This window comes from Carlito syrichta, unplaced genomic scaffold (genome assembly GCF_000164805.1).
Source record: "Carlito syrichta isolate Samal-C Ts95f unplaced genomic scaffold, Tarsius_syrichta-2.0.1 Scaffold143184, whole genome shotgun sequence".
NCBI lineage: Eukaryota > Metazoa > Chordata > Mammalia > Primates > Tarsiidae > Carlito > Carlito syrichta.
The window spans coordinates 1,595-14,818 of record NW_007087280.1 but is presented as its reverse complement, the minus strand read 5'-3'; the positions used below and the strand labels follow the sequence as shown (position 1 = coordinate 14,818).

The 13,224-nt window shown below is 56.7% G+C and overlaps 1 protein-coding gene across 1 annotated transcript in view; it reads right to left on the bottom strand.

Moving 5' to 3' along the window:
• The window catches only part of BCAR1 (BCAR1, Cas family scaffolding protein), a 38,973-nt gene that overhangs the window by 25,210 nt on the left and 539 nt on the right, over window positions 1-13,224 (bottom strand). The window lies entirely within an intron of this gene.

Genomic DNA, 13,224 nt, shown 5'->3' with positions numbered 1-13,224 from the left:
CATCCCGGACTCTAGGCCCCCGCTCAAGGCCCGGCTTTCAGCCTACTGCGCGGGATATCCCCCTTCCTCCAAATGCGTGTCCCCCGCCTTCCACAGCAGGCGAGAACGCAATCCCCATCGAAGGCCTGTGTAAACGCCTCCACTTCTGGGAAGACTGCCTGGATTGCACTCCTCATCCAGAGCACGGGCACGCTTTGCATCCCCTCCAGACACCAGCCTCAAGTCGATCTCTGTCTTTCGCGCCCACCAACCCCATGGCGTTCAACGCGTGCCTATCAGCCCGGCTGTCGGACTCAGATCTGAATCTGGGGAGATGGGGGCGTGCCCCAGCCTGCAGGAAAATCACAATAACCAACACAGCTCCGACTGGACTGCGGACAGGACTACTGGGCAAGAGCCCCAGGAAAAGAATACTCACCGTGGAAGCCGAGTGCGAGCCTGACGATTTTTACCTGCAGTACCTCCTCTTCCCCTGCAGTCCACTGACTTTAGGGGACTCCAGCCCATCCTCCAGCTGATCTGAATTGCCCCGGGTTCCTGAGTCAACCCGTGACCAGACCTAAATCTTATGCCCAGTACCCTTCTGAGTCCTGCTCCAACTTGCCTGTTTAAGAAATTGGGGGGAATGAAGGAGACTTGGCTCTCCTGAGTCCCCCTTTGCTAGGCTGCAGATCAGTGACTGTCACTCCATGCAGCAGAACCAGTCCTGAGCACAGTCCAGAGAGAACTGTGACCAGGAAGATGCAGAATGAACCTGCTCCAAGGACAGGATCCCCAGTCAGCAATCTTGGGCTATGGCTGAGCAAGTGGATGCTATAAGGCCGCTGGCTTGGGTGTCACGGAAGCAGTGGGGTAAACCCGTCTCACCCCAGCCAAGGATTCAGGCCTGGTCTATAAAAGACATACCAGGTCCAGGTGGACCTGCCGCAGCCCATCTGCTTAACGAGCACCTGACATCCCTGGCCCAGCTGACTCAGACCCTGGCCCATGCGCTGCTTGGGCAGGCCCTCGCCCCACCAGCATACTTTCTCATCTGTAAAATGGGAGCTAGGACAGCTCAAGTCTGGCTGTTTGACTCTCCATGCTTTACTGACAACTTGTCTCCAGTCTATGTTCTGTTAACCAACAGATACACCTTCTGATTCATGTCTCAGTCCAGGCATTCAAAACCATTCTCCCACAAAAAGCACAGGTCTTCTGGAGACCTTAATAAAAGATTCCTGGGTACTACCCCTCCAGAAAAACCAGCACCTGCAGTTCCGCAAGCTTCTGGCTTGGGAACCACTAGCCAGAACTCACAGCATGGGGTCTCAGTAAGGAGCAGTAAGCCAGGACACAGTGTGACACAGAGTCCTGAGAGGAACAAGACAGCTAGCCAACAAACACCCTGTGCCCTCCCAAGACTGCCCCCCCCCACCCTCAAAACAGCCCATTTCCCCACAGAAGAGGAGCCAGCTCCAGAGAAGCATTTCCTAAGGCATCTCCTGCTTGCCCCAAAGAGCTGTGCCCCTGGCCCCTCCTGCACCCTGACCATGTCCAGCTGTGAACTCCTCAGCCTGGCTGGCACCCAGGTGTCTAGGGAACAGGTCTGAACCAGATGGACAGGCTGAACATCTGTCTGCTGGGGGCTGAAGGGAATCCTCAGGTTTGTCCCTGGGTCTCCACTTCTGTGGGGAGGAGTGGGGAACAGCAGGTATGAGCAGGGACCCAAACAGACACAAAGCTCCCTCAAGGGAGCTGGCCTCTACTCCATCCTAGATGGCCAAGGGGGTTGGGAGGAGAGGAGGTGGCTGGCTGGAACCTGGGGAATGGAAGACCCTCCTCTCCAGGGAGCTGGATTAGAGCAGCCCTGGGGGTAGGGCTGCTAGTGTGGGCAGGAGGCGGGGAAGGGGAACTGGGCTCAGGCACAGGCATTTCAAAAATTTGCTCCTTTTCCACTTAAACTCCCCGCCCCCCCACAAGCCTGTGCCTCCCAGAATGGTATTTCCGCTTTGGAAACAAGGCCCCAGGATCTCTGCCCCACTGCATTGGAGGGGATGTAGCTGGGGGGTGGGAAAGCACGCCCACTGGGCAGGCCCTGGCTGGGGTATATGAGGAGCAGAGCCTCACCCCTACCCCAGTCCAGCCCCCTGAGCCCTCTGCTGCTGGGGATGCTGGCAGGGAAGGAGCCCTACCTACCCAGCAGAGCCTCCGTGCCAGCCCCGTGCCAGGGGCTCTGTAACCACACACTTATCTCATGCCCACAGCAATCCCACAAAGTGAACTTCACCATTAGCCCCATTTTACAGGAGAAGAGACTGAGACCCAGTTTACTGGCACTTGCCCCACTCCACACACTCCCAGGCACAGAAGAGACAGCTAATGGCCAGGGAAGGGATAACGGGGCTGCTAGACCTCAGCCTGCCCTGACTACTCTGCAGCAGGAAGGACAGCAAGGAAGAGCAGCATTCTGGGCTTGGAGAGCCAAAGACCTGTCACACTCGGATTCCAAAAGGACAGGCAGCTGAAAGCTAAGTACTCCCTCCCTCTCTCCCACCGCCCACAAAACAGCTCAGCACCGGGGGCCAGCACCCACAGCCTCACTCGAGTTCAGTCCTGTTGGTGAGGGGGTACAGGAATCATTTGTTGATTGGGTGACCTGGTAGGAAAGGCTAGCCTGGGGGAGGACACATGAGGCTGCCCAGCCTTGGGAGTCAGATGGTTGAGTCACGCCCAAGTGCACCCGCACACACAAGCACCTGCACACGAACAGAGCAGGACTGGCAGAAAGGAGAGGCCTCAGATGGGGAGGAGCTGGGGGAGGGTGTGGCTGGATGGAGGAAGGCAGCTGCTGTGGAGGCTGGGCGCCAGCACAGGGCTCTGGGACAGCTGTCAGTCATCCCGGGAGGGGCCGGGATGAACTCACAGGCTGGAGGGGATGTCACCAACACCCTGGGGCCTGGAATAGCTCTTCGTGCAGGGAAAGGGTGGGCCCAGCACATGGGGACACTGAAGTGTCCCATGGGGGCTCTGCTTACACTGGAACGTAGGTGGGGAGACCAGCCGGGACAGGGCTCCTGCCCTCTGGGCTTTCAGGTCTTAGCCTTTTGTGCAGACCCAGTGCACAAAAGGACTCTTCTTGCCTGATGCTCAACAATGTTCACTGTAGCCATTTATAACAGCAAAGAGGGGGCATAATATAAATGCCAACTCTAGGGAACAGGCTAGACAAACCACAGCTCCTCAATACAATACTAGCAGCTCTTAAGATGGCCACTTCCAAAGACCAATATTATGTGGGAAAATGTGTACAATAAAGTAATGTGAAAAGAGTGGGCTGAACATGGCTGGCATGGCATGATGGTGCATGCCCCTTCCCCTCCCAAAGCCTTGGCTTCCCAGCAGTGACAGGGCGGGCTGGATGGGTCAGCTGATGGCCGGCTCTGGGAGCGGCAGCAGGAGAGGATTTCCTGAAGCCGGAGGTGAGCACTGCCAGCCCCAGGGACAGGAAGAAATGATGTCTCTGGAGGACCATGAGGAGTTGACGTCTTTCCCCTGGCCTGGCCCCTCACAGTGGCAAGCTCAAAACCTGGGTAAGGCTGGGCACGGTGGCACATACCTGTAGTCCCAGCTTATCAGAAGGCTGAGGCAGGAAGATTGCTTGAGCTCAAGAGTTTGAAGCTGCAGTAAGCTAAGATCGTGCCACAGGACTACGGCCTGGGTCACAGAGAGAGACTCTGTCTCTAAAAAAAAAAAATCTGGGCTGGGCACAGTAGCTCAAGTCTGTAATCCCAGCACTTTGGGAGGCCGAGGTGAGAGGATTGCCTGAGCTCAGGAGTTCAAGACCAGTCTGGGCAACTTAGTAAGACCTCGTCTCTAAAATAAATCAGAAAATAAGCCAGTTATAGTAGCGCATGCCTGTAGTTCCAGCTGCTTGGAAGGCTAAGGTGGAAGGATCGCCTGAGGCCAGCAGGTCAAAGCTGCGGTGGCTGTGAGTGTGCCACTGCACTCCAGCCTTGGTTACAAAGTAAGACTCCAACTTGGAAAAAAACAAATATGGGCAAGAATACTGGGACCCTTGTGGATGACACAGAGGTGAGCCCAGCTATCACACACAGACTTGGACACTCACTCCTGACATCAGTCAGTCCTTCCTGCTGTCTTGGGGGTCAAGATGGAACCACAGCTACCCAGAGGTGCAGAAAGGGGCAGTGCCTTACCCATGTCACAAGGCTAGGAAGTGGCAGAGCTCATATCTCGCACCCAGCAGCCCAGGCATGTGACCACGAAAAAGCAGAGTGTGCACTTAGGGCAATGTTGGAGTTCTTGGCCATGAAGAACTTTTCTCCCCTGCACAGGGTAGAGTGCCCAGTGGGGCAGTGCATTTGTCCTTCAAGCAGTGACTAACGATGGAAAGGTGGGCAGCCAGTGTTGTCCCTTCAGCATCCCTCCAGGCTGGTTCCCAGAGACCCAGGGTGTTGGGCCAGCTGCCAGGTATGGGACAGAGCCCAGGGGTGGGGTGGGGCCTCCCTGCTCTCCAGGTCCAGGCCTGAATCTCAGCAAATCCAGTGTCTCCTGCCTCCTCAGGCCCAATCAAGGCGCTGAAGAGGTGCACACTCCCTAATTAGTTTCACTGCTTTTCTAGTTTGAAAAGAGAGCAGCAAAGGCCCCTGCAGGGAGATGCCTGCCTCGGAGAGGGCTCTACCTGCAACAGCCCAAGGCTGGAAGGGACAGCGAGGCTGGGCCCTGGAGTACAGTCCTAGCCCAGGCTCCCCCTTGCTCTTCTGCACCCTCTTCTCCCACCTCCCTCTGAGAACCACCCTCTCCTTTCAGGGCCTCTTCAGGGCTGGCAGGTAGAGATGGGCTTTGACCAACCAGCAGCTCCGTATGTGATGAGAAGGCTGGGCCTGTGTGCGCTCTGCCCGCCCTGCTGACCCTAAGGTCCCCCTCCTGCCCCATGGCAGAGGCAGCTCCTCAATACTGCCTGGGAGAGGGGGAAGAAAAGAGATCAGTCCTGGATGGAAAAGATGGAGGAAGGAGTGCATCCCTGTCTGGAGAGAAGCCTCAGTGTGGCGGGGCTGCCCAGCTCTCTTGACAGGCTGAGTGGGCAGGGACAAGGGTGTGGTCAAGAGGTCTCTGCAGCCCAGCCATCTGCTCTTGCCTCTCCCATGGTAACCAGCCCCAGCGTATCAGGCTGAGGGGGGTGACCTCACATGCCATCTGCTGCCCATCCCTGGCCACTTCAGCTGGATGCAGGTGCCTACACCCACAAATACCCACAGAGGGGCAGAACAGTGTTGCCTAGCCCCTCTGCTGGGGTCAGCGGGCCAGGGGCGGCAGCAGGGTCACAGGAGGAGACCCTGCAGGCTCTGGGTGGCAGTGCAGGAAAGAGGACACAGGGAAGGCACAGCTGCAGCTGCCAGTGGGACAGTGCCATGGGCGGGGCTGGGCCTCCCACCTGAGCCTGCTCCAGCCTGCAAAGCCTTCCTTGCCCCAGGAGATCCAGGCCTAGGTTTAGGCTACAGGACAGGAGCAGACAACATGAACTCCAACTGGCCACGGGCCTTCAGCCAGTGTACCTCTCAGGGCCTCAGTCTGCCTATCTGTCAAATGCATCCACGGTCAGCATCCCTGCTCACCCCCAGGACAGAGCCTCAGTTTGCCCATCCCCACGGCCTGCATCCCTGCTCACCCCCCACAAGAGGCCATGAGACAGCTGGCACGAGCAGGCTGTATGTGCAGGGCGGTGTTCTGGTGTCCCATTGCCAGCAGCACACCCACACCTGGTCCCACCCTGCCAGACACCAGGACGCACCGCCCTTGGCCTGTCCCACATGCACAAGGACACCCCACTAAGCCCATCCCCCATCCAGGCCCCTCCCCCGCACAGAACTCCCTCCTGAGGAGCCCTGAGCGCCCCCCACCTTCCCTAAAACCTTATCTGAGACTCTGGGGCAAAATCTTTCCTTGGAACACTTCTGTCCCTAGATCCACCAGCCAACACTGGGAGTGGGCAGGGTCTTTCCTTGGACTCCTCCCGGTAGGGGGTGGGGAGTGGCTGTCACTATGCATATTCCAACGTGATGCTCATTTGGCCACACCTCCTGACAGCACCACCCTGGCGCCCTGTGCCAGGCCGTGCAGGATGCTGCCATGGAAAAGTCCAGGCCTTATCCTCAGGGCCCTCACAGGCCAGGTGTGCCTGGGGCACACACAGATGGAGGCGCCTGTCTGTGGTGACAAGGACTCTGGGGGACAGCAAAGCAGGCAGCAGTAGCAAGGAGGCAGTTTCATACAAGGTGCTGGGGGGCCTCTCTGAGGAGGTGACATTTGAGCAGATGTGTGAATCTTTTGCTAAGGCTCGTTATGCAGAAAAAAATAACAGTAAAGATTTGTAAAAATAGCACAGGCAAGTCAGTGCCTTCCTTGAGCGTGAAGAGCCGGGGCGGCCAGGAGCAGCACAGAAGCTGGGGCGAGGGACACAGGAGCAGCGCTCAAGCAGCCCCCTGCCCAGTCCTGGCTTCTTGAGCAGCGGGAGTCGCTGGGCTTGAAGATCCCAGAGTTGAAGCAGGAGGAGCCAGGAGTGTCTGCCTGATGGGGTGTCTTGGCAGAAGGCCAAGGAAAAAGAAGAGGTAGCCCAGGGATCTGTCGGGCCTGGGGTGGGAGGAAGGACATGGCCAGCACCCTCCCCATCCTCTTCTGCCTCCTAGACTCCTAAGCCCTCATAGCCAGGACCTCTGGGGTGGACAGGGAAGGGCCCTGGCAGAAACACACGACTCAAAAGCCTAGGATGCTTAACCTCCCAGGTACCTGGGAAGAGGGAACTCAAACTCTAGGACGCCTGGCCAGGGCTTTGAGCAGGAAGGCTGTGGTCATACCAGTTTCTGAGCAAGCATATAACTTTGGTAGACCCGGGATTTGGGGGCACGGATCTCTGGATGTATCTCAAAGTACCCATGATTTGATATCAGTTTTTATAAAACACCAAAATAGAGTATTATACCAATAGTAATGCCAGTGTTCTGGTACAGGTACTTAAAAATACACAGCATGGCCAGGCACAGTGGCTCACACCTATAATCCCAGCACTTTGGGAGGCTGAGGTGAGAGGATTGCCTGAGTTCGAGACCAGCCTGGGCAACCTGGCAAGACCTCATCTCTACAATAAATCAAAAAATTAGCCAGGCATGGTGGCGTGTGCCTGTAGTTCTAGCTACTTGGAAGGCTGAGGCTGAAGGATCACCCAAGCCCAGCAGGTCGCGGCTGTGGTGACTGTGAGCGTGCCACTGCACTCCAGTCTGGGCAACAGAGTGAGACTCCGACTTAAAACCCCCACACCCCCCCAAAAAAACACAGCACATTAAAGATAAAGACATATCCACCAGCAAGAAACAGAAGAATATACTGTGTTATATTCATAAACAGAAAATTAATGCAGCAACAAAAAAGAACAAACTACTAATACACCCTACATGGATGAAAACCTTGAAACCGTTATGCTGAATGAAAGAAGTCAGACCCAAAGGAGTATTACGTTTCCACTTAAGGTTCAAGAACAGGTAAATCAGCTGGGCTTGGTGGCTCAGCCTGTAATCCCGCACTTTGGGAGGCTGAGTTGAGTTGATTGCCTGAGCCCACGGGTTCGAGACCTGCCTGGGCAACTTGGCGAGTCCTCACCTCTACCATAAATCAAAAAATTAGCCGGGCGTGGTAGCGCCCACCTGTAGTTCCAGCTACTTGGAAGGCTGAGGTGGAAGGGTCGCCGAAGCCCAGCAGTCGAGGCTGCGGTGGCTGGGAGCGGCCACTGCACTCCAGTCTGAGCGACAGAGTGAGACTCCAACTCAAAAAAAAAAACCAAACAGGCAAATCTAAGCCAGGGTGACAGAAATCAAAACGGTGGCTACCTTATGGGCGTGGGGTACTTCACCGCAAAGGGGTTTATGAGAACTTTTTGAAGTGACTGACACATTCAGTATCTTGATTTGATTGGTGTCTATATGACAGTATGTATTAACCAAAACTCTTCCAACTATACATTTAACATCTGTACATTTCATGACATGTAAAATCTACTTCAATAAAAGAGTCTCAACTGGCAAAAAATAAAGTAAAACAAAGCAAAGAAAAAATATATGGCATTACAAATACCAAAACCAGGTATTACAAGCCTGAACCCACCATGTTACTCTTTTTGCTCTGGCCATCAGGGAGCTTAAAGTTAAATTTGTATGCCCACTGAGCCTAGGCTTTCTGGGATAACTCCTCCTCCTTCCCCCACACATTACATAATTCTAGATCTTTTGATGATCCTAGACTAGTGTGTCTTCCACAATAATCTGCTTCAAATCCTTCTTGGAATTTGGCAGAGTTTAAGTGATAAATTAAAATTACTGAAAAGCCTCCTCAGCCTCTAATCCCCCTTAGAGACGAGATTAACTTTAGAGCCCTAACTTGTGACCATCTCTCCCACCAGAGCACCTCTACCGAGGTCCCCAGCCTGTTCCCAGTTCTTTTCCTTTTCCTCAAAGAGAGGAAGACAATGCCCCAGCAAACAATGACTAAGAGTAAGCCCCAGAAACAGTGGGGTTTGACCAGAACGCCATAAAAGCAAGTGGCTGCCGTGAAGCCAAGTCCAAGGCTAGTGAGTGAAGTATACCCAGAGAGGGAAGAAGGCGGTGGCACAGCTGACCACAGGTGCACCGCCTCAGGCCTAGCGGTAGGAAGCGGGGAGGTCTGCAGGTGCCACACACCCAGCTCTCACCCTCACAGCCTTGGGCCCCACCTGCCTCACGTGCAGGCTGAGCTCCCTCCCGTAAGATGCTGTGACTCACAGGGGAGAGGCTGGGGCTAGCCCTCCCCTGAAGGCACTGCCTGCCCCTTGCTGGACTGCCACTGCAGACCACATCTGAGCAAAGGCCTGCATCACTGCAATGACTTCCACGGCCCACAACTCTGCCCCACTCCTAGGGGCACTGGGGCAGGGTATTCACCTGGTCTGGGGCACAACGGGCCAGTCAGCATCCCTCTCCATGGGGTGAGGACAAGGACCTGCCCATCCAAGGCTCAAGAGGCCATGCCAGGGCAGGGGAGAGGTCAGAGCCATCCCACTACCAAGGCCTTGGCGGAAACCACACTAACCATAGACAAAGGGCCACTGGAGGCTGACTGGGCAGGCCAAAGGAAGTCCTGGGGGCAGGGGCTAGGCAGCCAAGCCCTGGCAAGTGAGGCAGGGATGGGAACCCCCTCCCCAAGCTGGCTGCGCAGGAGTCAGGAGTGGGTCTTGGGCCACTGCACCAGCCAACCACGGTAGGATAAAGATCATAAATAACCTCAACCACAGTAGCTGCTATGACTTACTAGTCTCTTACTAACAGCTTTAGGCATCCCTCCCCAAGTCCTCACAAAATCTCAAGAACTCAGTGCTGCTAACATCCCCATCATACAAATGAGGAAACTGAGACTCAGAGAAGTTCAACAACTCACTCAAGGCATGGAGCCAGCACTGTTTGTTCTAGAGTCCTTTCCCTTGACCCACCTAAACATTCTCCCACCCTGAAGCAGCCTCTCCAGGATCCCCTCTCAGCCCCCTAAAAAGCTTTCAGGAGAGCAGCTGAGACACCAGGCTCTGCATGGGCATGCAGCCACCTGCCTGCTGGGGCTCCACGGTGCTCGTGGGGCCACACCCTCAGTAAATCAGGGGCAAGCTGCAGCCACAGGGCAGAGAGAGCAGCCAAGCAGTCCCACGTCCTGACCTGATGAAGCCTGCAGTCTGGTGAGGGAATCTGACAGCAATCGAATCACCCCACCGATAGATGGACAATCACTGACAGGCCGAGAGGTCCTCCTGGGGTGATGACGCAGGGCTGAGGTAAGCAGGAATAACCTGGTGAATGAGGCAGCCAGCTCAAGATCATGTCCTGCAGAGGGAGGGACAAAGCCAAAGCCCTGTGGCAGGAAAGGGTGTGGCAGGGACTTCAGAGACAGAGCTGAGGACTTTGGACTTGGACATGGCCTCTTTCCACTGTCCCCTCTTAAGCCCATATTAGCAGGCCCCAGCTGTCCACTGCCTTGTCACCCAGGCCAGTTGTGAACCTCAGGGGTGACCCTCACAGTTCCTTGGCCAGGTCGACCACTCATAGCACTGGCTGGCACAGAGACAGGCACAGAGGGGCTCCCAGGATCACCAGATGCCAAGCCCAGTCTGCTGATCTCCATCAACCTCTGGGGCTGCATGGGGCTGGACCAACCCTCCAGCACAGCCCTGGGCAAGCTGCCTGGCCTCTGAGCTCGAGCTGCCTGCCTTTCAGGGCATCAAAGGGGTTACACAAACTCACACGTGGAAAGCCACAAGAAGAGGGCCGGCTGCTGTCAATGGCTCAACAGGCAACAGTCCCCACAATTAGAGAGGTCATGCAGGACGATGGTCATCTTCTGGCTTTGGATCCTGCCTGTCCTGGCTCCCATCATGGCAAGACACAGGCCCTCCATGAGCCTGTGAGGCCCTAAGCCAGTGCCTGGCACACAGGGCAGCATCTGTGCTCCCTGAAGGGACCTATTTCTCAACAAAGGAGCATAGGAGAGGCTATAATGGTGCACCCATTACGCGGATAGGAAACAAAAGGCAGAAACAGACAGGAGGGGGATTTCTCTGTGAGCTAGAAGCAGTGCTGAAAGCAGTGCCAGGGAGAGAGGCCAGCTTCTTACTACTCAACACGGACCCTATGCCAACGCCCAGGGGTCTGAGGTGGGTGACAAAGGTGTTTTCCTTTCAAATGTGTCCTGCCAGCCAAGGGAAGAGATAGACCCAGGGCACTGGAGAGCCATGCCCAGAGAAAGGCAGATGTCAGAACAAGCGAGTGAGTGAGTGTCTAAGCACTGCTCTCAGTCCCAAGCAGAAGAAAGAACACTGAGCTGGGGACATCCTGGTACCTTCTCTCTGGGGTCCAGGCCCCAAATGAGCCAAATGATGGGTGACACCAGCTGGCCCCTGGTGTGCCCCCTGCTCAAACACTCAGGGAGTTACTCCCAGCTCAACCTGGCCCACCCAACCTCTTCTCTCCCTGCCGTCCCCTCCCATCCCATTCTGAAGCATCGTATAATTTCTGTGTGCCAAAGTGCCTGCGTCAGCCCCATCCAGGAAAAGACTGCCCAAATGATCGGGTGTGCTTCAAACCCAGCCGTGTCCCCAAGCACCACATGGGCAGTCACCACTCTGGGTTCCAAGAGCAGGACTTGAGCAGGCAGCTCAGCTTGGAAGCCTCCGCAGGGCCTCCTCCACACATGAAAGCAATTTTCTGAACATTTCACAGCCGCTCTGAAAATGAACGTTTCCTCCTGGCACCACCACCTCACACACGAACCAAGGTCCCAGGAGGGAGCCAGGGTGATCTGATGGCCTAGCCATGTAGAGGGCAGATGGGGAAGCCCCCACCCACCTCCTGCAGAATTCCTGGGGGCTGTGGCACAAGTGAGAGAGTGGGAAGTGACTTGGAGCCGGGGAGGGTGTGGACAGGTGGCAGGTCTCCATGATGGTGCCTATTTGTCCAAGTCCCCTCCGGCCCCCTCTCGTTACAGATGAGACACAGAGCCAAGGAAGGCTGCTCAGAGTCCTATGGGGCAAGGGGTCCAGGTGCCATCCCAGACTCCAGTCCAGAGCTCTGCTCTGACTTTGGACACCAAGCCAAATCAAACAGGACCTCCCCAAGAGAGGTCCATCCAGGCTGGGACGTGGCCAGAGTGACATTCCCTCTTCTCCTCTGCCCCAGAGACCCCGGCTCTCCAACAGGCTCAGATGGTTCACCTTGTCCCTCTGACCAGTGCCCACAGGAGTGCCAGCGTCGGGAGGGTTGGCCAGTCCCATGATGCCCTGGGCCAGAGAAGACCCAGAGCTCTGCAGGAACGCGAAGCAGAAGAAAAGCTTGGCAGGCAGATTCTGTCTTCTTTCTTTGTAAAGATGAGGCAATTATGCTCTGAACTAGAACAGACTGGGGGGGGGGGGTCCTCACATCAGCAAGTCTGGAAGCCCTAATCTTCTCATCTGTAACTCCGAATTGCTGCTTCTGGAGGCGGGCAGAAACTGGGATCCTTAATTCCATAATAACAATGCTTTGCGCTTACCCAGCGCCTTTCCTCCAGTAATCGCCACACAACTCTGGATAGTTAATGAAGAGGCCACTTGCCCTGCCAGGAAGCGCCAACTGTCTGCTTGACAAAAAGGATGGAGTCCCCTGGGTGAGGAGCAGTTCCAGAAACAAGGCCGGAGTGGGACAGGTGCTCTGGCCCACTGCTCCTTCCCACGAGAGGGAAAAGCCCCTAAGTCGGCAGAGAAACAATGGCTGGAGGCCACAGCTCCCCAGGGAGTAGATGGTGCCCCTTCCTGGGAGGATGCAGTGTGTCCAACCTCCCACCTCAGTCTGTCGATCTGCAAAGTAGGGCCTGCTCCTGAGGCCTGGTCATGCCGCAAAGCCAGACTCACTTGCCACCCTCAGGAGGAGAGACCCAGATGCCCAGAGAGGCCAGCACCCAAGGGTGGAGCCATGGTTTGGGGGCTGCCCAAGCCTGACGCCCTGGCCACGAAGAGGGGGTGTCAGGCAGAAGAGAAGCCCCCCCACTGCCCAGGTGGAGGAAGCTACCGGTGGGGGAGGGGCGGGGGGTGTTCAGCGGCAAGAGGAAAACTTCCCGGGAAAGTGGGTGCACCAGCCGTGGGGGCAGGCAGGGTTCCCATCCAGCCAAGCTGTCCTGGGGGAGGGATGTCTCCGGGGACTGGCACAGACCCCGCCCCAAGCCATCCAGGTGGGGCCTCCGGGGCACAGCAGGGCAGCAATCCGAGGGGGCTTCCTGAGGGGCGGCACAGGCCTCCACAATCCCTCAGCCAGCCCAGCAGTCCTGAAAGGAGTCCCGGGGTGCGGCAGAGACCCCCTCCCCACCAGGCCTAGCCACCTGGTGCGGGTCCTGAGGGACAGCACGGACCCTCGCCTGGCCCGGCTGCCCTGGGGGCTTCCCGGGGCCAACAAAGACCCCTCCTCACCAGGCCACCTTGGGGGGCTCCGCGAGGGGACAGCACGGACCCCCAGCGCAACGCGGCTCTCCTGAAAGAGGATGGGAAAGCCAGAGAGGGGCGATTCCCCCCACCCGTCTCCCCGCCCCGTCGGCCCGAGCAAGCCCAGACGGGGCGACCCCCAGTCCGGAGCCCCCGCGGCATCAGGCCTGCAGAGGTCGCAGGCCGGGCCGGGGGCGGCGGACCCG